Below are 23,894 nucleotides of genomic sequence, written 5' to 3'. Positions count from 1 at the left end.
GTCCAAGTTTCCATCCTCTCCCACCCACAGACTTGTAAAATGTGATTATGGTGATCTCATTTTGAGGAATTCAGTCCTCCAGTCCCAGTCCTAACCTCAAACCTGACACTGTCAAGCCATCACTCCTTGCCCAACATCTTCCCGACAGACAGCGCAGCCCTTTCCACCTTCCTCTGCTCCCAGATGATTTTTTGTGACACAAAACCCAGCCGTGACACAGCACTGTGTGCAGAGCAGGAGAATTTACAGACAGCAGGAAAAGCCTCAGCTGTAAATCTGTAAGGTTTTGATCCTTTGGATCGGAGCTCAACAGCTCCCAGATTTTTCCCAGTGCTTAAATATCCGTCACCCAGCAGTGACTGTCCTTGGCTATCATCGGGGCTCTTCTGCCATCTCCTGGGAGAAGTGGATTTTTACATCAGACTTTTACAAAGTTACAGAAGGATATTTGAATGTCCATTTCTGCCCTTACCTTAAAATAAATAAATAAATAAATAAATAAACCTACTAAACCAGCAACAACAAAACAGGCAAAGTGCTTCTCAAGTCTCTCTTCAAATGGGTTGTAACACTTAAATAATTTACTTGTGTTTCTTGGGCTCAAGAAGTTTGTTAGCCTATGTTACTTTTCAACCTGAATTAGTGTTCAGCTGTGCCTCCAGCCCAGTCCAAACATGTGAGCCATTCAGCAAGACAAGGAGGCAAAATATGCTGGAAATACTGTGGGTTTTATTTACCCCAGCCCTGTGGTAACAGCATGCCCATCACTGGCATAATGACTAACAGGATGACTTTAAGAATATCAGTGAATTTCTTACAAATGAGTGAACTTCTTACATTTGAATCAATCTGGACTGAAATCACAGTAGCTACTTGGGCTCTCACCTCCAGGTTCCCAGCCTGGCATCTCCCAGCCTGCCCCGATGAGGAGGAAGGTTTGCAAAGATATTAAACAGAAATGTTTGTTCCTAGACAATTCCTCCAGTTCTTCCTCAGGCACTTTGAGAATTTGTTGCTGAGACGGAAATTCACACTCCTGCTGTAGAATCACATCAGAGAATTCATTATAGAGTGGTTTGGGCTGGAAGGACCTGAGAGCTCATCTTGTTCCACCCACTGCCGTGGGCAGGGACACCTTCCACTATTCCACGTTGCTCCAAGCCCTGTTCAACCTGGCCTTGGACACTTCCAGGCATAAATCCTTTGTTGCTTCTGCCTTTTGCAGCAGTGAGCAAACCCCACCTGCTGATCTTTAAAGTCTCCTTCCAACCCAAACCATCTGATGATTCCATGCAAAGATCGTCAATTGACACCTCTTTTCTTGGACCTTCATTAGCTCTGTGATGCCCAAAAGTACCTTCCCATAGGACAGATGCCTCACTTCCCATCTCCTGCTTCAGGCAAGGGAAGGTAATGAAAAGATGCCTGATCCAACCAGTTAAAGGCAGGTCCTGCTAAGCCAGGGTATTCCCCAGGGATTACTCTGCATTCCCAGGACATCCTTGGCTTGCTGTCCATTTGATTGACCCCTTCCCTGTTTCCCAAACAGGGAATATATATCCATGTCTCTACAATCCACAGACTAAGAATGTGGTGATCATGGCAGATCAGTACTTGCACACCAAGGATTTTGAGATATGTTTCCATGTTTATAAAGTGCAGAAGGGAAACAGAAAGGCTGACGGAAGTGTAATTTATTTCAGGCAAAGAGCTTTGATCCAAGATACCCCAGACTGGGAGTTTGTGAGCTCAGGGGCTGCCACAGCAAAGAAACTCCATCACACCCAGGCCCCAAACTTCAAACAGTCCCATAAGCAAACAGGGGTGCAAATATTCCTGAGACAGGAGGAACACATAGGGAATGTCCAGGACATCCCAAGAACAGCACTGTTAATTTTTAACAGCCATAAATTGTATTTGCTTTATTAATCAGACTTGTTGACCCACTGCCCATCTGTACCCTCATTTCCATCTGGACTGACTGCAATCCATGTGGATGCCACAGATAAAAATCTGCCTGGTCATGGGGTGTTGTTATCCAGAGGCATTTCAGCCACCTGCAGATTGCCAAAGGAGCATCATCCTGGGAATTTCCAACTCTGACAAAATCAGGAGTCTCCAGCAGGGACTGGACAATTTCACAGTTAATGTAGCAACTTGTAACTGCCCCGGTCAGTGCTTACCCAAAGGTTTTGAAGAGTTGTGGAATTCAACATTTAACCCTCTTCCATTAGGCATGGGAAGAGATCATTAACATGTCTAAATATCTCTTCCCATCTGCTTCTGTCTTTCCTTTGATTTTCTTCAGTAAAGCCTATAATTAATGTGTGGAAAGGGAGTTCATTCGTGGATTCACAGGCAGTGGAGCATCTTGTAGCACTCCCAGAGCTCCTCTGAGCTCCGAAAAATCTTCTGGAGCCCAGGATAGGTGCAGCAGAAATGCTCCTTTCAGAGCATGGAAAATTCCCTTGGGATGGTAGTGAAAGGAAATCTGGGCTAGAGCTGCTGAGGGGCAATGGATCCCCAAGGTCATCATGGAGCTGATTTAGGGACCAACTCTGGATTCCCACTATTTGTTCCTTGCTCCAGCAATATCTTTTACTCCACAATAATTATCACACCCCACATTTTCACCAACCATCCTGTAATTCCAAACTGATTGTAACTGATTAAAAAAATTAAGTGAAACTCAGCACAGCTATTTTCAGCCAGAACTTGGCAAGAAATGTGCGGTTTCTGGTTAAGACTCAAAGAAGATGTTGAATTTCCAAAGCATTTCTCTTCTTTTTCCAGTTTTATCAGTTGGTTTAATAAAATTACCTCACTCTGCAAATCTTCACTTGCTGGCATGGGAATAGAGAGAGTGTAAAACTTCTCAGGGTATATGATATTTTTCCAAATACCATTAATCATTAAACACCTTCTATATGATCCATTGCTAAATATTACTGAATGCCAGAGGGTCTCCAAAGGAATTCTGGGGCAGCTGAGCTTGCAGGGGAAGAGTCAGGTGTGAGCACCCATTTATGGAATCACAGATTCAGGGAATATCCTGAGTTGAAGGGGCCCACATGGATCAAGTCCCACTCCTGGATGCCACAGCTCCATTGAACAGAAGCAGGAAAATCGAGTCAAATTAGGGGGGAAAGGGAAATGATTAATCCAGAGCTCAAGGCAGCATCTGGAAAGCTCTGAACAAGGTCACAGGACCTCATTCTGGCACATCCACAGGGCTGTCTGGGGAATGTTGTTTAAAATGGGCTAAAATAACATTTCGGGGTTGTTTGGCATTCGTTTGCATTGAGATAGGAAATCTTTACCCTGAGCACAGATAAGAAGATGTTTTAATGGTTTATTAAACTCCACAAGTTCCTGACAAGCTTTACTCCCAGGGAACAAGGGGAATGAGAGGAAACAGCCTCAAGCTGTGCCAGGGGAAGTTTAGGTTGGGTATTGGCAAAATTTCTTCACAGAAAGGCTGGTCAGGCAGCAGTGGAGTCACCATCCTTGGAAGTGTTCATAAAACCTCGGGATGTGGCACTTGGGAATATACATTAAGAGTGAACATGGTGGTGGTGCTGGTTGATGGCTGGACTCCATCATCTGAGAGGTTTTCCAAACTGATTCCACAATTCTGTGATAAACACACTTCTGTGTTTTAAGCTGGTTGGTGTGAGTGTAGAAACAAAGGAAGGTGAATTCCCCACTCTTCAGAAACACTGCCTGGCTCTGGCAGCGACCTGTTGCTGATCTTTCTCCATGCCCATGGATCATCCCCTGTGGTCCCAGCCCAGCCATCAGCTCTTGTTTGCCATATTCCCGGCAGCATAACCTGTCTTGGGAGACATCTCTCCAGGTATGGCTCCTCCACCCCCAGTGCCACAGTTGTTGTCTGCCCACTGCAGCCATGGATTTGCTCATTTCCACCATCCTTCATCCTTAAAGCAGTAAGGATGTCATCCTGTCCTGGCCATTCCCTCTCCATCATCAGTAAAGTGACTGGATGGCAATGGCTGTCCATGCAAAGGGCTGCTCCACTGGAGAAGCTGCACAGAGCAACCAGGACATGGCTGGAGAGGAAATGTTTGCCCAGGAAGGAAAAGGGAGGTGCCAGAGCAAAAGCTGGGAGAAGACAAGGAAGAACCATGGCAGGGACCTCAGACACTCAGAGGGAATAACTGTAATTGTGCCCTGCTGGGCTGCAGGAAAGTCCCACCACTGCTGAGGGAAAGGGAAAGGTGTCTCCTCTTATTCCAAGGCAGACAGAACTCTGCAGGGTAAATAGAAGTTTCAAACCCTCTGCCAAATATTTCTTGAAATGAAAAGGGGCTGATCCCAAATACTGAAAAGGAACAGAAAAAGCTATGAATGTGAGGCAGCAGCTTGTGGAAGAGACCAGGCAGGAGGAGACCTAGGAAAGACTCACCTCAGTAAAAAAATAAAACACAAATTCAGGAATCCCAGCTTCATGTGTAAATTGACCCCAACGATCAAAAGGAAAGTGATCGCTTTGTACAGATTTGAGCTGCCGAAATTCCGTATGTGGATAGTGATCAAAATGAGCACACCTAGAAAAAGCTCTCACCTCACTGTAACCCAAAAACTACCCCTAAAAACCCCCTAAATAGAAAGCTAACCAGAACTCTCAACCTACCCCTTAAACCCATATTAGCATAACACTAAACATAACCCAAACCATAACGCTGAACCCAGACCTCAGCATAGGTAACAACCCTAATACTAAACCTAGCCCTACCCTTAACCAAACCCTGACCCTGACCTTGACCCTAACCCTAATCCTAATCCTAATCCTAATCCTAATCCTAACCCTAACTCCTCATCGTAGAGGAGGAGGGAGATGCATGGGTTCAAGTTTGCTCAGTCCAAACCTCAGGTTACACTGAAAGTTTACAAAAATCCTTTGAAGTACATGTCAACAAAAACCCACTAAGGTGCTTATTAACCTCACAAGACAGGGAAAAAAATGGACATCCAGTCAGAATATTAAAATCCCTAGTAAAATGGATCACTGTGCTATGAACCCTAAAAAATTGCTTCATCTCATCCAACAGAAGAAAAAAAAATTAGAAATTTAACAACTTGAATAAGGTTAAAGAAATTAAAGGTGTCTACTAGGTTAGACAGTCCCAAAGCATGTTTTGGGATCACTGAGATGTAGTTGATGAGCTTTTGATAACAAGCACAAAATAAGGAATACTAATAATGACCTTGGGCTAAAATTACATTTCACTTTTATTTAGAAAGATGTTCCACTCTGGGCACATGAATAAATCAATGTGCAGCACATCTGCTCCACGTAAGTGTAACCTGACAGTGTGGAGTGGCAGCTCCCACCAAATTAAGAGTTACTCCAAGCCCTGGTAATGGGTTTATCAACAGCCCATCGCCAGGTTGTGCATATTCAACCCACTGATTTTATGACAAACCATTTGTCAGGTCCCCGAAGGTGAGAACAGATTCTGAGTTTTCAGCATTTCTGAAAATGTACACAGATGTCATTTTCTTTTTTTTTTTTTTTTTAAGAAAAAGAGTCTACTGGAGATGATAATGATGTCACGGAAGTCAAAACACAGTGAGCTAACAACAGATGTTTAAAATTATTTTCTCATGTGAATAACAACAAGCTCTGCCTCCAGAAGTGGCAGTTTTGGACTGTGTAAGCAGAGGGGACACCGTTGTCAGCCCCCCAACACCCACAGTGTCCCCATGACAAGAGTGGCTGGGTGGAATGGGAATCTTCCTCTTAGGTAGGACAAAAACAGTTAAATCAATGCTTTTCTGCTGTGCCCAGCTGTAGTGGGGTGACCCTAGCTGTATTCCAGGCACCCACAAAACCTCTCCATCACTGCCCTCCACAGCTGGACAGGAATGAGAAAATAGGACAGAGGATTCATGGCTTGAGATAAGGGCCAGGAGAGATCCTTCAACAAACACCCTCACGGGAAAAACAGGAATTAGGTATGTTAATTGAATGTATTACTAACAAAATCAGAGCACAATAAAGAGAAGTGAAAGCAGACCTTAAAAACACCTTTCTCCTATGATTCACTCCTGCCCAGTTCTGCTTCCTCCCTCCATCAGCACAGGGATGGGAAGGGAGGTTACGTTCACTTCATTACACATTATTCCTGCTGCTGTTCCACCGCAGGGTCCCTCCCATAGGAGACAGTTCTCCATGGACTTCTCCAACCTGAGTCCATGCCATGGGTAGCAGCTCTCCACAAACTGCTGCAGCGTGGGTCACTCTCCCACAGGGTCTGTCCTTCAGGAACTGCCCCAGTGAGGGTCCCAAGGGGTCACATGTACTACCAGGACCCTGCTCCAGCATAGGCTCCTCTCTCCATGAGTCTGAAGGTCCCTGCCAGGACCCTGCTCCAGCACGGACTTCCCACGGCCTCACAGCCTCTCCTGGGCATCTCCTGCTCCAGCATGGGTTCCTCCAGGGACTGCAGGTGCATCTTTGCCCCACCATGCCCTCCATGGGCTGCAGGCACACAGCTGCCTCCCCATGGGCTTCCCCATGGAATCTCAGGGCAATCTCACCTTTGGCAGCTGCAGCAGCTCCTGCCCCTCCTCCTGCCCTGCCCTGGGTGTCTGCAGAGCTGTTGCTCTCCCATGTTCTCACCTCACTCTTCTCTGCACCCAATTACATCTGTACCAGCTGTTTAGGAGAGGATTTAAACTCTATCCAAGCTGAAAACAGGGTAGAGTGTGAGGAGAAGGTGGGTCATGGAATCCCAGAATGGTTTGGGTTGGAAGGGATCCTAAAACACATCCAATGCCGCCCCCTGCCATGGGCAGGGACACCTTCCACTATCCCAGGCTGCTCCAAGCCCCACACAACCTGGCCTTGGACACTTCCAGGGATCCAGGGGCAGCCACAGCTTCTCTGGGCAACCTGTGCCAGGGCCTCCCACCCTTACAAGGAAGAATTTCTTCCCAGTATCCAATCTAACCCTATTCCCTTTCAGTTTCAAGCCACTTCCTCAGGAATGGAGTGTGTTTTTCTGCCTCCTGGTGTCTCTCCATGCCAGTTCCCTCAACATTCACGTGCAGACAGGAGCTCCCTGTGCATGAAGCAGATAAAAAATCTCCAGGACGTTCTGAGCAAGACACAGAGCTTGAGCTAAGTCACTGTACTGGGAAAATGAATAGATTAGTTGTCTCCAGCTGGCCCAGGCTGGCGAGTGATTTTGTGCCTGCCCAAAATACTACACAAAAATGCCAATTCAGCCCTGAGGACTTTACTGGTGTCAGTAGTTTCATCTCCTGCTTGTTTTGTGATCCCTTGTTTCTCTCAGTGGTGCTGCACTAGTGGTTGGACTCCATGATCTGAGAGGTATTTTCCAACCTCAGTGATTCCATGATTCCATGTGCAACAGTTACCTTGTGCTCAGGTGTCTAAGGAGGAAAATCCTTTCTAACTCTAACCACTGCCCAGTTGAAGATTTTCCCCCTTCCTCCAGTGGTGTTTCTTTTCCTTATCCTACCAAAACTAGGTTTAAACCAATTTCCCACTCTTTTTGAAGGGACTTTGGATCAGGAGGGGTGGTTCCCCACTGAGCTGATTTTCTCTCCGGCACCAGAAACCTGGCAGAACATCTTTTTAACAGCCTTGAGCTACATTTTGAGGGGACAGCTCCTTCTTTCCCTGAGGGATACCTCCAACAGAAAGAACTCTCCAACCCTCCTCTGCATGTAGGAGCTGAGCTCTCCTTGCTGCTCTAATGATGTAGTGAGGCAACAATATTTTTGTAGTGATATTAATTAGTGCCCCTCAAATTGTGTCAGTGCCCAGGGCTCACTGAAGAGCAGTTAAAGCTGTGGATGTTCAGAACCAAGGGCTCAAGGGCTGCTGGAGGCTTTACATCTGCAGGGGTTTAACATCAGCCCCCGAGCTGTTTCCTGAGCACTTTGATGGCCTCAGGAGCCTGTGCTGAGCTTCTGCTTTAGATCCTCTGGTAACATATCCAGGTTTCCTGCTTTATCCCAGCACTTCTGCCTGTCTGAGCTGCTTTCCCAGCAGTGGCTGGTGCTGGGACTTGACTGTCAATCTCGAGTGCCAGCAGACCTTACTCCAGTCACACAGCTCAATGTGGCACTGTTCAATTTGGGCTGCAACAGGCCGAAGAAATCCTTTTGCTGGGCACTGGATGCTGGCTGGGCACTGCCCAGGCTCCCCAGGGAATGGGCACAGCCCTGAGGCTGCCAGAGCTCCAGGAGCATTTGGACAGTTCTCCCAGGTATGCATAGGGTGGGATTGTTGGAGTGTCTAGGTAGGGCCAGAAACTGGGCTCTGATTCTTGTGGGTTCCTTCCAGCTCAGGATATTCCATTATTCTGATTCTTTTCCATGAGGGGAATTCTACTGCTTTCCTGCATTCACTGCTCATAGGGAGAAGGAAGCACTGCCCAACTTCATGCTTACGCCTGAAAAGGTTTGTCCAGCTGCTTCTTGGTGAGGTTTGTAGGATGAAAGAAGCCACAGCTGCATTTTTTTGCTGGCAATGGACTATTATGGGCTGCATTTGCTGTCACAGAGGCTGGAAAGTTTCACTTGTTCAAGGGTCACTCAACTCTTTCACTCATCTGAAGAGGTCTGGTCCCAGGGAAGGATGTGCTGAAGAATGACCCAAGTACAGCAGCTCATGGAATCATAGAATGGTTTGGACTGGGAGCAACCTTAAAGCTCATCATGCAGTTCCACCCCACGGACACTTTCCACTAGACCAAGTTGCTCCAGCCTGGCCTTGGACACTTCCAGGGAAAATGCATTCTAAGGTTGCTCTAATAAAGGACAATTTAATTGACAAGGGAGGAGACACCGGAAAATTTCTTTATAGAACCAGATCGGAACTGGGGCTCCTTTGTACTCAGATCCCAGCAGATTTAGGCTCCATTGCCATCTTCCTCTGGGCTTGGAATCATCCCATGCTGCATCATCCAGTGGAATGGAAAGAAAACGAGCCTGTGTGTGAAACTGGTATATTCCGTAGTATCAGAGGACATGGGAAAGGCTGAGGTGTTCAATATTTCCACACCTTCCCCTTTTTCCTATGTTGAGTCTGCCCTGAAACACTCCTGGAAGGATCTGTGGGAGGGGAAGGCAGAGCTGGGGATCTCTTGTGCCCGTTGGACACACACAGCTCCGTGGGATGGGACAGATGCATCCCAAAGCACAGAGAGAACTGGCTGGGATTATGGCAAGAACCTTTTCTGTCATCCCTGAAAAGTCATGGGGAACAAGGAGGTTCCTGAAAAATAAACCTTAACATCTCACCCTTCTTCCAGAGGAAGGTGAAGAGGAAGTTTGGGAACTAAAAGCAAGTCAGCTTCACCTCAGTCCCTGGGAAAGTTCTGGAAAAGGATCCCAGTGGAAGCATTTCATAGCCATATGAAGGAAAAGAAGATGGCTGGGACAGCCAGCAGGGAGTTGTTAATGAAAGTTGCAAGACAGAGTGCAAGAATATATTTTGTTTTTATTTTCCTTGAAATTTTGAGTTCTGTTCTGCCCTTTAATGCATTTCCAGTCCAAGAGGAATGTTTCCCTTTGTGCTCTCTGGTAGGAAATAGCTCTTGAGAGCCTCTTTAACCTTTGTCAGGGAATTTAAGAGCTCATTTCCCACAAATGACAGGATAAGATTGCCCTCGTGTGGCTCACAAGAGAAATAAAGGCAGGAAAAAATAAAACAAAAGAAAATACAGTAATAAAACATAAGAAATAAAACAAAAATAAAATATCGTAATAAGCTATAAAAAATGAAATTAAATAAATGAAATTAAATGAAATGGTAAAAGTAGAATATATAAAATAACTTTTAAAAATAAAAATAACATTAAATTAAGGAAAATACTAAAATAAAATATAATAAAATAAAAAAATAAAATAAAATAAAATAAAATAAAATAAAATAAAATAACACAGGTACTTTGGCAAACCCTGATTCCTCTTGTCCTCTCCCAGCCACTGTTCCTTCCTTCCTCTTATCCTTCTGCGTTCATTGAGAGATTTTCACCTCAGGAAGATATGGAACAACTGGTGTGATTCCAGAGAGGACAACAACTGTCTCTGGAGTGACAGACAAGTAAGACAGGAACAAAAAAAAAGCAGAAAATAGATTAGCTCAGGCTGAGGATGAAAAAAGCCCTTGGATTTGTAGGGAGTTGATAAAAGAGAACACAGCTGGACTGCCCATATCCATGAGCAAAACTGGGAATTGTGGGCTGTTGTTTCTTTTCCAGGGAAAAGCTTCCCAAGAGAAGCTTTGGGGTGACCTAATTGCCCCTTCCAGTGCCTGAAGGAAGCCTGCCAAAAAGAGGGAGAGATACTATTTCCAAGGGCCTGGAGTGCCAGGACAAGGGGGAATTGCTTTTCACTGCCAGAGGGCAGGGATAGATGGGATATTGGGATGGAATTCTTCCCTGTGAGGGTGGGGAGACCCTGGCACTGGGTGCTCAGAGAAGCTGTGACTGCCCATCCCTAGCAGTGTCCAAGGCCAGGCTGGACAGGGCTTGGAGCAACCTGGGATAGTGGAAGATGTCCCTGCCCATGGCAGAAAGATGGAACAAGATGACTTTTAATGTGTCCCTTCCAACCCACCCATTCTGGGATTCTGGGATTCTATGAACTGCAGCAAAGAGTTGATTCAAAAGGAAAGGGTTTAAATAACAGATATGGTGAAGCTTTGTACATTTCTGAGGAAGTTGTGGAATTTCCATTGCTTGTAGGGCCTTAAGAGCGACTCAGACAAGCAATTCCCAGGAATGACCCAGATAAAATTGCTTCTGGTTTGGAAGGAAAATGTAGATCTGTAGTTCAATGTAAATCTGTGTGGATCAATAGAGCACACAGATCTATCAATGAATGTATCTACATATCAATAGATAGATCTGCATATCACCAATAATCTGGCTCAATAGATCTGTAGCTCACTAAATGTGAACCAGTAGATATGTAAATCATTATAAATCTGTCTGGATCAATAGATCTGTATCTCACTATAAATCTGCTTGGATCAACAGGTCTGAAGCTCACTGTTGATCTGTCCAGATCAAAAGGTCTGTGGCCCAGCTGTGTGTGAGCCACTGTGGTTTCACAGGGACATATCTCCAGTGGCTCCTGGTGGCCCTTGCACCCTCTGTTTCTCCCTTTCACCCCTAATGCACTGACCCAACAAAGTCAGGCTCACAGAGCTGCACGTTCCAACGTTCTGAGCTCCAGACTCAGACCAGTGGATCCAAGCCCACAGCAGGCGCTGGAACAAGATGGTCTTTAAGGTCCCTTCCAACCCAAACCATTTCATTGTTTCTGGTCACAGAATCACAGAATATGCTGAGCTGTAAGGAACCCACAAGGATCAAATCCAGCCCCTGGCCCTGCCTAGACACTCCAACAAGCCCACCCCATGCATTCCTGAGAGCATTGTCCAAATGCTTCTGGAGCTCTGGCAGCCTCAGGGCTGTGCCCATTCCCTGGGTAGCCTGGGCAGTGCCCAGCACCATCCAGGGGAAGAACATTTTCCTGAAATCCAACCTAAACCTTCCCTGACACAGCTCCAGCCATTCCCTGGGTCCTCTCCCTGGTCATGGTCAGTGTCTGTGCCTCCCTACACTCCGATCTTTAACCTCACTGTACAAATCTCTTCCTTCACTTTCCTCTGCCTTGGGTACTTCTGTCACCAGCCCAGGGATTTTCTCTCTCCAAAGGCTCATTTTCTAGCTGGATGCTCTTTTGATCCTCCCCTGACCTGCATCCTGGAGAGACACCTATGACCCAGTGTGGGACATCCCCCCCCAGAGCATGGCTCCCAGAGGATCCCCACAGTGAGGGATGGCATCCATGGGGTGCTGACTGCTGTGACCCACCTGGAGACAGTGGGCACAGCTTCTGGAGGCACCTTCTAGAACACCCAGAGATGATGTCACAGTCCCATGCAGAGCTTTACCAGGCAGTAAAAGATAGTATTCCTCAGTCCCGACTGCCAGAGTGTTGCTGGAATTGATTTGTTATTTTTATGGAGGAGAAGATGAAAGGCTGGTGGGAGAGAAGGCCCCAATAACCTGGATGCCACCTGACTGAACACCCACATCCTCCCATAAAACTTCACCACAAATGAGAGTGGTTTGTAAGCGGCCCTTTGTCGGCTTTGAGTGATCTAGGCTCAGGAGCCAGGATCTGCAATTGCCCCTATTTCACACAAAACAAACATCATTCCTGCCATAAACTCTTCGAAGCAGAGCTCCTGTTTTATTTGCATTAATTAGTCCAGCTCCATTTCCAAGCCAGCTGTCTCCTGACTTCCTGTACTCACAAACCCCACAAGTGCCTCTCAGAGATGCCAGTCCCTGACTGATTTAACTGATGGCTCTCTTTTCATGCTGTTTCTCATGGGGAGGTGCAGAATCTGTAACCCAACAGAGGCAAGGCTGCCACAGGCCCATCAGGCTCAGCAAGGCTGGGGTTTATCTCCAGTAGCTGCACATCAACCCAGTAGCTGCTCCTGGATCTTCCCCATTGACCCCTCCTGACTCCAAAATCTCTCCTGCAGTTGGCCAGGCCGCCCCTAGCCTCTGGCAGTCAAATCCTCTGGTTTTCACAGCCTCACACACATGCAGACTCCTGGCTCCCAAGGCTCTTACCCAGCTGGACGGCTTGTCTGGCTGGACACTCGCTGGGATCACATCCCCACACCCCCACACAGCTCCAACCCCTGGCACATGAGCCCTCCACCCACAGTCCCACTCCAGAGGGGCTGTCTGACCTCCCTGCAGAGGGAATAAACAGTCCCTGACCCAGGAAAGGATTTGGGAGTGGAGGTTAATGAGAAGCTGTGTCATAGTGCACTGATCAGGATCACACTACTTAGTAAGCTCTTTACACAGCTTTAGCCACTCTTGTCCCCCAAGCTTTATTTTTTTCCCTGTGCTTGTTCCTCTCCAAATTCCATCAACACCTCCATTCCCCCACCATTGGTTCCTCCCCTAAACATCCTATAGTAAATCTAATGGGACCCTGAACTTGCCTTCCCATGCACTTCATAATGTTTCCTACATCCCTATAAAGGAGAGAGGGAGAAGAGAGGGGCTGGTTGGAAGCACCTTAAAGCTCATCCAGTCCCACCCCCTGCCAAGGGCAGGGACACCTTCCACTATCCCAGGTTGCTCCAAACCCTGTCCAACGTGGCCTTGGACACTTCCAGGGATCCAGGGGCAGCCACAGCTTCTCTGGGCAACCTGTGCCAGGGCCTCCCCACCCTCACAGGGAAGAATTTCTTCCCAATATCCTATCTGACCCTGTCTTCTGGCAGTGGGAAGCCATTCCCCCTTGTCCTGTCCCTCCAGGCCTTATCCCAGGTCCCTCTCCAGCTCTCCTGCAGCCCCTTTAGGCACTGGAAGGGGCTCTGAGGTCTCCCTGAAGCCTTCTGTTCTCCAGCTGAACACCCCCAGCTTTCCCAGCCTGGCTCCTGTGCAGAGGGGATCCAACCCTTGGGGCATCTCCATGTCCCTCTAAGGCCTTTGTTGACTGGCAATGACAAACCAGGGTTAGGTCACATCTTCAACATGGGACAATCCCCTGGCGTGATCTGTTTTCCTTCTGGAACAAGGAAGAGAATTCTCTGTGTGATGTTCTGTGAATTCACTGCGCTCTGGTGATGAGTTATCTCTGCTGTTGCCTTATCAGGGCTCACACCTTCCGCCCTTCCCCAAAACAATCTGTTCAACAGTTGGATTGCTGGAATGGAGCCTTTGTTATTCCTGCAAGTTCCGTGTTGCTCTCTGTGTCTTTGTGTGCTCACTCACCCACATCTGTCCCTGCTGACCTCATTCAGAGCCACCACAAGAGCTCTGCCAAGGCCCTGAAGGTCTGAGTCAACAAGAGATCAAAGATAAGGAGCAGCTTAGAGCACAAAAAGGCAAATAATACCAGACAAGGGCAATTTAGCGAAATTATTGTGCAGCAGGTTCAGAATAATGACAAATATCTATTTTTCACCCACCAATATGCATCACACTTGGTACAAGTTTTGAAAATACCCAAAAAATAAGTCTTCCAGAGCTATTAAAAGCCAAGCAGCTCATGAGCAAACTGAGACATGGATCCTTGGGAGAGTCACAGAAATGTCACTGGATGTGCCTCTCTGAAGAAGTCAGGAAATAACAGACTCTTGAAGAAGTCTGGAAATAACAGACTCTCCATGATTTACCAGTTCCTCATTATTACCCCCCTCACCGTTTTCCTCTCCTTTGTTCCAGTTTAAAGAAGCTCATCTCCTCCCACCCTGATGTGCTACAGACCTCTCACCACCTTGGTCACCTTGCACTGGATTTTCCACGGTATTTTCCCCAGGTATCAGTTTAGACTCTATTAAAATCCTAATCCCATCATTGGACATCTATCAGGAGACAGCAAAATATCAAAGTTGCCTAAAATAAATCACCTGACTGACAATTCAATACAGTCCCCAGCTGGGAGACACCAAACTTGGGGTATTTGTTTTTTAATGCAGATGAATGCTAACAGGGATATTGGGATTCACTGTGTCACCTCATCCACTGGAACAGCAAAGCAGAACGTTTACTGATCTGGACAAAAAGTGTCTCACCATGACAGGACTGAAAACAGCAATAAAACAACTTTATCATCAATTCTGATTCCAGTGCCTGATAGTGCAAACATCCCAGGCAGTGGAGAACATGGGATTTGTCTTTCAGATTCCTGGGGGGAAAAAAACCAAATTAAGTTCCTGGAAAGATCTAAGTGTTTCTATCTCGGCTCTGATATTTTTTATCAGAACATGCCATTCATGCAAAATATTTAATGCAAATTCTCCTTGGCTGTGCCGTTGCTTTTATGGACTTTTTACTGCTTATAAACCAAATGGCCGGTACTTTCTCTGACCCTTTAGTTAAAATGTTACCCCAAGGACAATCACACCTTTGTGTGCTCTGTGTTTGCTCAGCACTCTGGGATCCTTGGATTTGCATGGGGTGGGAGCAGAGCTCCAGTCAGGGATGAAACCAACCCCATCAACACTGCCTCCAATCGTTCTGCATTTTTTCCAGGAAAAGTCCTTAGCATTGAAATTTCCTCCAAAAACAGCTTCACTTTAAATTAGCAAAACCTGGTTCTCTCTGTCCTAGGTGGGGGCAAGTCAGAAAGTCACTGATATTAAACTAAAAGACAAAAAAAAAAAGGGTGACTGGGCACTGGAATGGACTGCTCAGACAGGTTGTGGAGTCTCCATCATTGGGAGACATCCAAAATTCCTCTGGAAATGGTCCAGGTTCCAGGGAGGTGGGCCTGGATGAGCCCCACTGTCCCTTCCAACCTCAACCACTCCAGGATTCTGTGAACAAATGGGTTTCAGCCTTCATATTTTTGGGCATTTGAAAGGAAAGCAATGTTTTTGCTGGTAAAACAAGTTCTTTTCCCGCTTGCCTCAAATTCTGTCTGGATGTTTCCCTTTAGGGAAAATTTAAAAATAAGAAAATAAAAAAGGGGGAAAAGATAAAAACAAAGGTTAAGAAACATTCAGACATACAGGAAGAATATGGCCACACCAGGACATGGTAATGGCCAGATGGGTCAGAAGACAGAGGTTAATGGGAATAGAAGTAAAAAACCACAAAATTTCTGGATAGAAGGAATACAGGAGTGGGACTAGAGGGTAATGTGGGTCAGAATTAGACAGAAATTATGGGATTAGAATTTTAATAGGATCTAAAGCTGGTTGGTTGAGAACATACATGGCTAAAACTAGAGGAGAGAGTAAAAATATAAGAAATATGTAGAAATTATATATTTTAAACTAAGAAAAAATTATCAGCCCAGGGAATTTTGAGCTTCAGCAGAATAGAAGGAGAAATGGTCAGGGAAATCTGACAAAGTCCAAGAGAGTCATAGGGCAGGAATGAAAGGGGAGGAATAATGAAATCTGGGGAAAGACCCACATTACAGAATTAAGGAGGGGAAAAAAAACTACCCAAACTCCAAAAATTAAAGGAAAGAGACAGGGGGTGTGCCCATAGGAAGGACCAGTTGATTGTCTGTTAATCTCATATGAGAAAGATATCAGCACCAAGCTCACATCTGTCCTCTCATTAGTGATGAAACATTAATAGCAAATTAGAGAATCCCAGGCTGGTCTGGGTTGGGAGGGACCTTGAAGCACATCCCATCGCACCCCTGCCATGGGCAGGGACACCTTCCATTATCCCAGGTTGCTCCAAGCCCTGTCCAGCCTGATCTTGGCTCCACATCCCTGCAAAGTGCTGAGATTCAGGAGTCACTTATAGACCACAAGTGGAGAAAAGGAAGTAACTTTAAAATAAGTGGAACCAGGAAAATAATGGATTTGGAAACAATAAGGGTGTCTGAGGTAACAAGCATGATGATCTGGTGAAAAATAAGGCAATCAACACCTCAGTGAGCTGAGCAGGGCAAACCAAACACAGTCATCAGATTCAACCAAGACTTCAGATGTTAAGGATTCATGTGGATGAGTGGGTCTGAAATTTATTGGGGAAGTCAGTATGGAGGTCAGACACAGATATGGAGCCAGGGACAGTAAAGAGCATCAGCCAGAGCCCCATGATCACCAGGCAGATCCATCATGAAGAGACAGGGCCTGGCTCAAACCAGGTGGGGTCCTGTGGATTGGGGTCCATGGCCAGGACCACACAGGGGGTGAGGGCCAGCACCCCTGGGGTACCTGGCTGTTGTGGAGTGCAGCACCCCTCCAACACAGCCCTGAGCTGACTGAAATGGAGCCCAGGGACAGCTGGAGGATTCAGGTTACCTCAGGTCCATTAGAGCTCCCTTTGTGCCCTCAGAGCCGTGACTGATAGCACCAGAAGACCTTGAAAAGGCAGTGCAGGGTCTGTGGGGTGCACCATTAAAGGTGCTCTTTGGGGCCAGGAGCAGCCAGCCCCACCCTGGTGGTGCTGGGCTGAGGGTTGGACTTGTCCTTAGAGACCTTTTCCAACATAATGATTCTGTGGATCACAGCGACTCCTGCAGAGCAGCCTCAGCATGTGCTGACCTGTGGCAAATAATAGCTCTGTGGAATACTATTTCTGTGATTGACTTCCAAACCCTCAATATCCCAACAGGGAATGCCATCAGACCCTTCCAACCCCTGTCAATCCTGTAGGGAAGGGCAGACAGGCTGAGGGCGGGGGGGACGCTCAGTTGCTCTGAGTTACTCATTTCAGAGGAACTACAGAGACAGGTTTTGTATACTTCAGTGAAGTGAAGCACCTTTTGGGGTTGGAAGGACGTCTCCTACAGGTGTTTCCAGCTCTGCTCCTCCCTACTAAGAGGAGGATCTGTGGAGCTGGGGGACCTGACACCTGGATGTGCAAGGACAGAGGAACATTTCTCTGTGTTGTCTTTATCTCTGCTTGTCTTCCCACCCCCTGGAGGTTTCACCAAGATCAGATGTGTTATCTCCTCTCATCCCCTCTCAGCTCCCCGAGAGCCAGAATCAGGCAGGAGAAGGGAGGAGTTTGGAGCTCAGTCTTTGGAGAGGGGCTCAGCTGTCCACATGTGTCTGGGATATAGGGCAGATATCCCTGCCAAGCATCTGTGCCAGAGGAAAAGCCAGCTTCAGTACTGTGCTCTGGGGGCTTTAGAAATGTCCTCTTCACCCACAGTTATGTTTCTCTGGGCTATGAAATGCCCTAATTCCGCCAGCAGGTTCCAGGTAGAGCATGTCCCAGGGTCCTGATCCCGGACTGGGATGGCCACACTGACCAGTGCCTGGAATTTCCCCCTGACAGCTTTTCATTCCAGTGAAGTGAAGCTCAAGTACCTCAGCTCTCACCAAGCCTGAGCCTGGCCCACCAGTTCTCAGCTTTCCTTAAAATAATACAATTCTGACATTGTTTGTGCTCAGCTGTGTGCCCAAGACACAACCTGTACCTTCCATCCATAATCCAAAAGCTTAAAACCCCCACTTTTTCCTGTTCAAGCAAAGCCAAAGTCCTCTCCAGACCCACAGATCCAGGAGCTGAATCTTTCAGGAAAACCCCAAGTCTCAAGGGATAATTGACAAGATCAAAGAAGAAAGAACTCCTCAATCTCATGCACAGAAGGCCATGTATGACTTGTACCCAGTTTGGGTAGTCCCAGGTACAAAGAAGGTGCAAATTCCCAGGTAATTGGAAGGGTCTTCCATTTTTATAGCCCAGCATCAAAGTCTGTATTTCTTGGGTGTTCTCTCATTTTTCTTCTTAAACCCACTATTAGACCAATATGTAAATTCTATTTTAAGCTCAGAATTAAACAGCACAGTAAAATCAGGTCTTAAAGATTGTGAACATTAAACAGAAGTACTAGAAATGGTAGAAGAGCTCATTGCAGGAAAATCCTAAGATACATTAACTTTTCAGTAATTTACTTTTTACTTTTTCTGGTCTGACTGCGTGTTCACTGGCATTACAGGGAGCAGAGCAAAGGAGATACTCTTCACTTCCATAAGAGTCATAAATCAGAAAGGAACCCAGAGCCCTGACAAAACCCACTGTGCAGGGCAGCAGGTCCAGCCCTGGCACTGGGCTGCTCTAAAGGCTTTTACTGGATCTTTGTGGGACCCTTGCATGAAATTGCCCACTAAAATGTCTTCTGTAAGTCAAGAGCTGTTGAATTAGAGGGGAGAAATACTAAAACTCAAGACTGAACTCGTGTAATCAACTTGCTTTGAACAGGATCCACTCAACCCAGTGATGGAAGGAAAAATCCAGGCAGCATCTGAAAATAGTCCCACAAATTTAGTCTGGAATTCATTTGGTGGAGATTTTTGAGGGTTGTCCCCAGTGGTGGGATTGTTGGAATGTCCTGTGAAGGGTCAGGAGTTGGATTCAATGATTCTTTTCAGTTCTTCCAGATTGGAATAGTCTATGATTCTGGGATTCATCTGATACTCCTTCATGAGGAACAGCTTCCCACACTTATACCTGAATATTTTTAATTCTCTACATTGGTCCTATTTAAACTCTTATACTACATCTCAAACTGGTTTGAGGTTCTGGCAATGATCCTGAAAAGTCTCTTTAGGGCTTTTTTGTTGTTGTTTTTGTTACAAGTCTATTTATTTCCTCTCCTGGATGAGGATACTGGGACCAGTTCATATCATTGTTCTCCACAAGATGTGGTTTTACAGACTTCTCATGTAAATAGAACACAGGAGTTTTTAATGTATTTTATTTAATATTTAATTCAGTGGTTTATGTATTCTATTTAATATTTAATTTAGTGTCAGGCTTCTGTATCACAAAGATCCTCACAAACTCATGCCCTAAAAATTATATTTTTGTCCCTTAACCGCTGCAGATCAAAGAGAAGTGCAAATGCATCTGGGGTGTGATTGTTCTCTCCTAAGCAACATCACTGTGTTCATATCTGAAGTGTTGCACTCTAATCTTGAAACGTACTTTTTCAGGACACAATGATCACCTGCTCGGAGTTTCATTTTTCACCTGCTCTTTCTTTTCTTGGAGACCAACAAATTTGAATGAGCTTAAACAACATTTGCTTAGCACTTGTTACTTTTCCCACATTTCAGTCCAAGAAATCACATAAAAATTCCGTTTTTACACCAATCTACAAGATCCCCAGCTAATAGTGCTCTAACAGTGGATTTAAAAAGACAAATGAGAGAACACCCAAGAAAGAAAGATTTTGATGCTGGGATATAAAAATGGAAGCATCTTCCAAGTACCTGAGACTTTGTACCTGGGACTGCCAAATTCCCAGCCCAATCTCAGGACTCTGTTTTCCCAGTCTGTTCTCTGTGCTTTGGACCAGGCTGAGATACAAGATAATTTTCATACCCAGATTTTCCAACCAAGGTTGTTTATGAGCATCTCTGTGGCTCGGGAGAGGACTTGGAGCTCTGGGGAAACAGAGGCTTTGCACAGATTTCTGCTCCCCGTTTTCTACACAGAAAACTGGTCAGACATCAACCAACAACCCACCCAAGGATAGTCCTTGAGTCACTGAGAAGTCAAGGGGGAAAAAAATAAACTAAAAATACACTGTTGATATGGGGGTACCTGACAGTGCCAGGAGATGTTGGCTGATGTTCCAGTTCAGATTCACCCATTCCCTGGCAAGGTGCAGTGGGGTGAGATACCAGAGCTGTCCCAAGCCTGCCTGTGGGCTGTCCCCCCTGCACACTGTGTTCTCCACACCAGGGGTTTTGGAGCCTCTCTGGGACCGCCCAGCCCCACTGCCAGTGAGCAATGACACTGTCAGTGCCTGCAGTCCTCACCCCAATGCCTGTCACTCAGGGGGTACTTCCTGATGTGGTGCTTGGGGACATGGGTCAGGGGTGGCCTTGGCAGTGCTGGGGCAGCAGTTGGACCCGATGGTCTCAAAGGGCTTTTCCAGCCTCAGGGATTCCATGGGACACTCAGGTACTGACCCAGCTGCACAGACAGGCACTGGAAGCAGTTACAGACTATGCTGCCATAAGCCAGAGCACTTCAGGGCATCATTAGCAGAGAACATAAAGCAGGAAAAACATACCAAATTACACCTTTTATCCTGCTCTGTGGTTTGCAAGTGGGGCATGAACACCATTTCGTTTTGATCTCGGCAGCTCCAAGGCAAGCAATTATTAAAGTAGCACTGAAGATGCCACTTTTCTGACACTCCTGCCCCAGAACCACAGCCCAGCAGGTTTCTGTGGGAATATGAATTATTAGTGTCATTCAGAAGCTGCACACCCCTAAAGCTGAGCCTTGGGAACAGAAAGTTTCCCACGTGCATTTTATAGTCCAAGCTGTATTTCCAGTAGATTCCAAGACGGTTTAAATCAGAATGAGGTGACTTGGTGACAGCACAGCATTAGATCAGGTACATCAGGAGACTCACCAGACAACATTCACTATGGAGTCTCCATTCCTGTCACTCTATCTGCAGCATCCTCATTTCTCACATATCCTCAGTTCTGTTTCAAGGACTACCATTAGGAAATGGATCACTGTTCCCAGAAGCAAATCCCCCCAGTGGTTTCTACTCCCTGCAAACAGCAGAAATTACCAAGGATAGCTGCTGTCACAGGGGAAAAACAGAGGACTGTCATTATCAGACACCTTTCCCTGTGGAAACTTCAGTTTCCACCTCCATCCCGGAGCAGCTCTGCCTTGGTACCACTCACCTGCTCCGAAAAGCCTCTGTGGGGTTTAACTGCAGCCCTTTGATGGGCCATCCCCACTGCTCTGAGGCAGCATTAACCCCACAGCAGGGAACACCTGAACAGGTACAGCCAGGGGCACACCATGGCCACCAGGTCCTGCAGCACAACTTACTGTGCTTTGTGGCTGCAGGTTTTTGGTACAGATTCACTGCAATTTAACCTGGTCAAAAACATCAGGCAAAATTCAGTAATAATCCAGAAGATCTAGTGTATCACCTGTGTGTTATCTCAGTCAGTTCAGTTGGGTTTTGTGGGAGAAAAACTGTGTGTTTTAACCTTTACAGAACTGTGGTGCTTTTCTGCACCACAAAAATTAAGGATTTTCGCTTTTTGTTTTCTTTTCCATGACAATGTGGGATGTTTTGTTTGCTGCCTGCATAAATCCATGCAGTTTCTGAAAGAAACTTTGCAGTTTGGGGCTTTTGAGATAGACAAATCTGCTTGGATTTATGGAGCCAGAAACCAAAACCTTTCCCCAGAACTGTTCTGTTATTCCGCCCCCCCCCGTCCCTTTACATATTTACACTCATCTATTTAGACTATGTCTACTTGCACTTATTATTTAGAATACCTTAACAGATCTATTGACACGTGTGTTTAACACTTACACAAAACACTGTTTAAACTTGTGCATTTTGACACTTCAATATAATTTTAGACTTCTCTATTTCGACTTAGGTATCTGCTCACATCTCCCCACTGACGCCGCCATGGATGAGCTGCTCAAACAACTGTCGCAGCAGCCGCTCCCGCTGCCACAGCTCCGCTTCCTGCAGGCAGGGGGAAGCCGGCAAGGCGCAGAGCCTGCGCTATATCCGCGGCGCGGTGGGCGGGAGCGGCCGGCCCGGGGAGCGAGAGGCGGCGGGAGCGCGGGGAGGAAGCGAGGAGTCCCTCAGAGCCCGTCCCTGTCCCGCCGCCACAGCCCCGCGGCCGCCCTCAGCCGCGGTACCTCGGCAGCTCCTCGCAACTCAGCTGCCCTGCTGCTGCCTGTCACCGCTAACCCACCACCCTTGTCCCCTCACTGGGAAGCACCGCGGCGAGAGCGCGCTGCAAGCTGGGGCCGGAGTCGGGTTCAGGTGGGAAAACGCCTTTCTGAGGAGAGAGGTTCTCCCACGGCGCCATTTTTTTGTTTTTCCGAAAGCGCATGCGTAGCCTGCCGCCATCTTGGGAAGGACGGCTTGCCTCGCGGGCCCGCGCAGCCGTATTGCGTGTGGTAGGGCGTAATTTCTGGTATGTTGTCGCCATCTTGAGAGTGGCGCTGTGAGTTTCACAGCTATCCGCCATCTTGAGTGTTGCTATACGAAACTTCCTGTCGCCGTCGCCATCTTGAGAGTGGAATGACGCCGTTCCTTGCTCCGCCGCCATCTTGAGTGTGTTGTCTCACGAGTTCCTGCAGCCGCAGCCCAATGGCACTCGGCAATCACCCCGCTCATCCCTGGGCTCCCTGCGACCCTCGCCCGCCACTGCCACCGCAGCCGAGACCCGCGAGTGGTGCTTCCGCGAGTGGTGCTTCCACTCTGCTCCCGGGCACCTCCCGCGAGCAAGCGCCGGCGGGAGATGGCGGCAGGCACGGCGACGCTCCGGCAAGTCACTGCGCGTACGCGCGGTCGTAGTTACAGTACCGCTTTCTATCTGCAGGTGGCGTCAGCGAGCCGTTTAAGTCAATACGGATGCGCCGGTCTCTTAGTTGCAGTACCGCGTGTAGCCTGCAGGTGACAATACCGAGCCATTAAAAACAGCGACCAAGCGCAGTGCCCCGCGCTCATCACCAGGTGGCAGCAGCGATTCAAGGCCGAGCCGAGGTCTCGGACTATGTGCTCCAGTGACAAAAAAAACGTCTGAGTACACAGAGCTCTGTCTACTGCCTTCGTAGAGATCCTCTTTCCTCCCGCTTTTAGGCCCTTTATTGTTTGGTTTATATATGCAAAAGCTATACTTATATTTTCAAGCATTTTTAATATGTATTTAGAATTTCTTATGCTCGAAGAACCTATATGAAACAGCATAGGAAACAGTAGATCCATCCGGGGCTATATTTGGAATCCAATTTTTATAATTTTTACATATATATAGAGAGATAAGAAAAGTTACTGTTTTTAATTTTTTTTGCACATGATATCAGGATACAAACACCCACTGACAGAATGCGCAGAGACAAAACAAACACAGTGAACCAAAGACATGGAAAATGTCTCTAAGAACCATGGGGAAAGCACCAGATATGTCATCAGGGCCCGGCAGGAACAGGGGGACATCACCCAATCTGCTCTCTACATCAGCTCCAGCCCAGTGCAAAGGAAGCGAGAAAGGGTTTATTCCATCAGAGACATGAAAAGTTCCTGCAGAGAGTCTGTTCTGTCACCTGGGAACAATGATGCTGCCACTGCCACTAGGACATTTCAACAGGCGTTCCTGGAGCACAATTCACCTCTGTACAGCAGGAGGAGGAGGAGGAAGAAGAGAAGGAGAAGATGGAGAGGGAGAGGACAAGGACAATAGCAAGGAGGTGATAACAAACCAATGTAGTGTACAAGGCATAGGGAAGAAGAAGCCTCCTGTTTCATGTCAATTCCAACGATTTCAGCAGAGTCATGGAAACAGAAAGTGGTCGAGCCCTGGCTGCATTTGGCCCTGGATGGTTTCCAGCCCCAGGGACATCCCCACACATTCA

At 46.9% G+C, this 23,894-nt stretch overlaps 1 protein-coding gene and 1 long non-coding RNA gene across 2 annotated transcripts in view; both read left to right on the top strand.

Annotated features, from left to right (window-relative positions):
- The window catches only part of LOC146428446 (scale keratin-like), a 108,834-nt gene that overhangs the window by 81,097 nt on the left and 3,843 nt on the right, over positions 1–23,894 (top strand). The window lies entirely within an intron of this gene.
- On the top strand, positions 22,062–23,888 carry LOC146428448 (uncharacterized). The gene is made up of 2 exons (XR_014856144.1): positions 22,062–22,299; positions 22,862–23,888. It is a non-coding gene; the product is annotated as an uncharacterized LOC146428448 (long non-coding RNA).

The sequence above is a fragment of the Lichenostomus cassidix genome, chromosome 21 (genome assembly GCF_008360975.1).
Source record: "Lichenostomus cassidix isolate B80296 chromosome 21, HeHo_3.0, whole genome shotgun sequence".
Taxonomy (NCBI): Eukaryota; Metazoa; Chordata; class Aves; order Passeriformes; family Meliphagidae; genus Lichenostomus; species Lichenostomus cassidix.
Note: the sequence above shows the minus strand (reverse complement) of the source record. Positions and strands in the feature narration are given on the sequence as shown.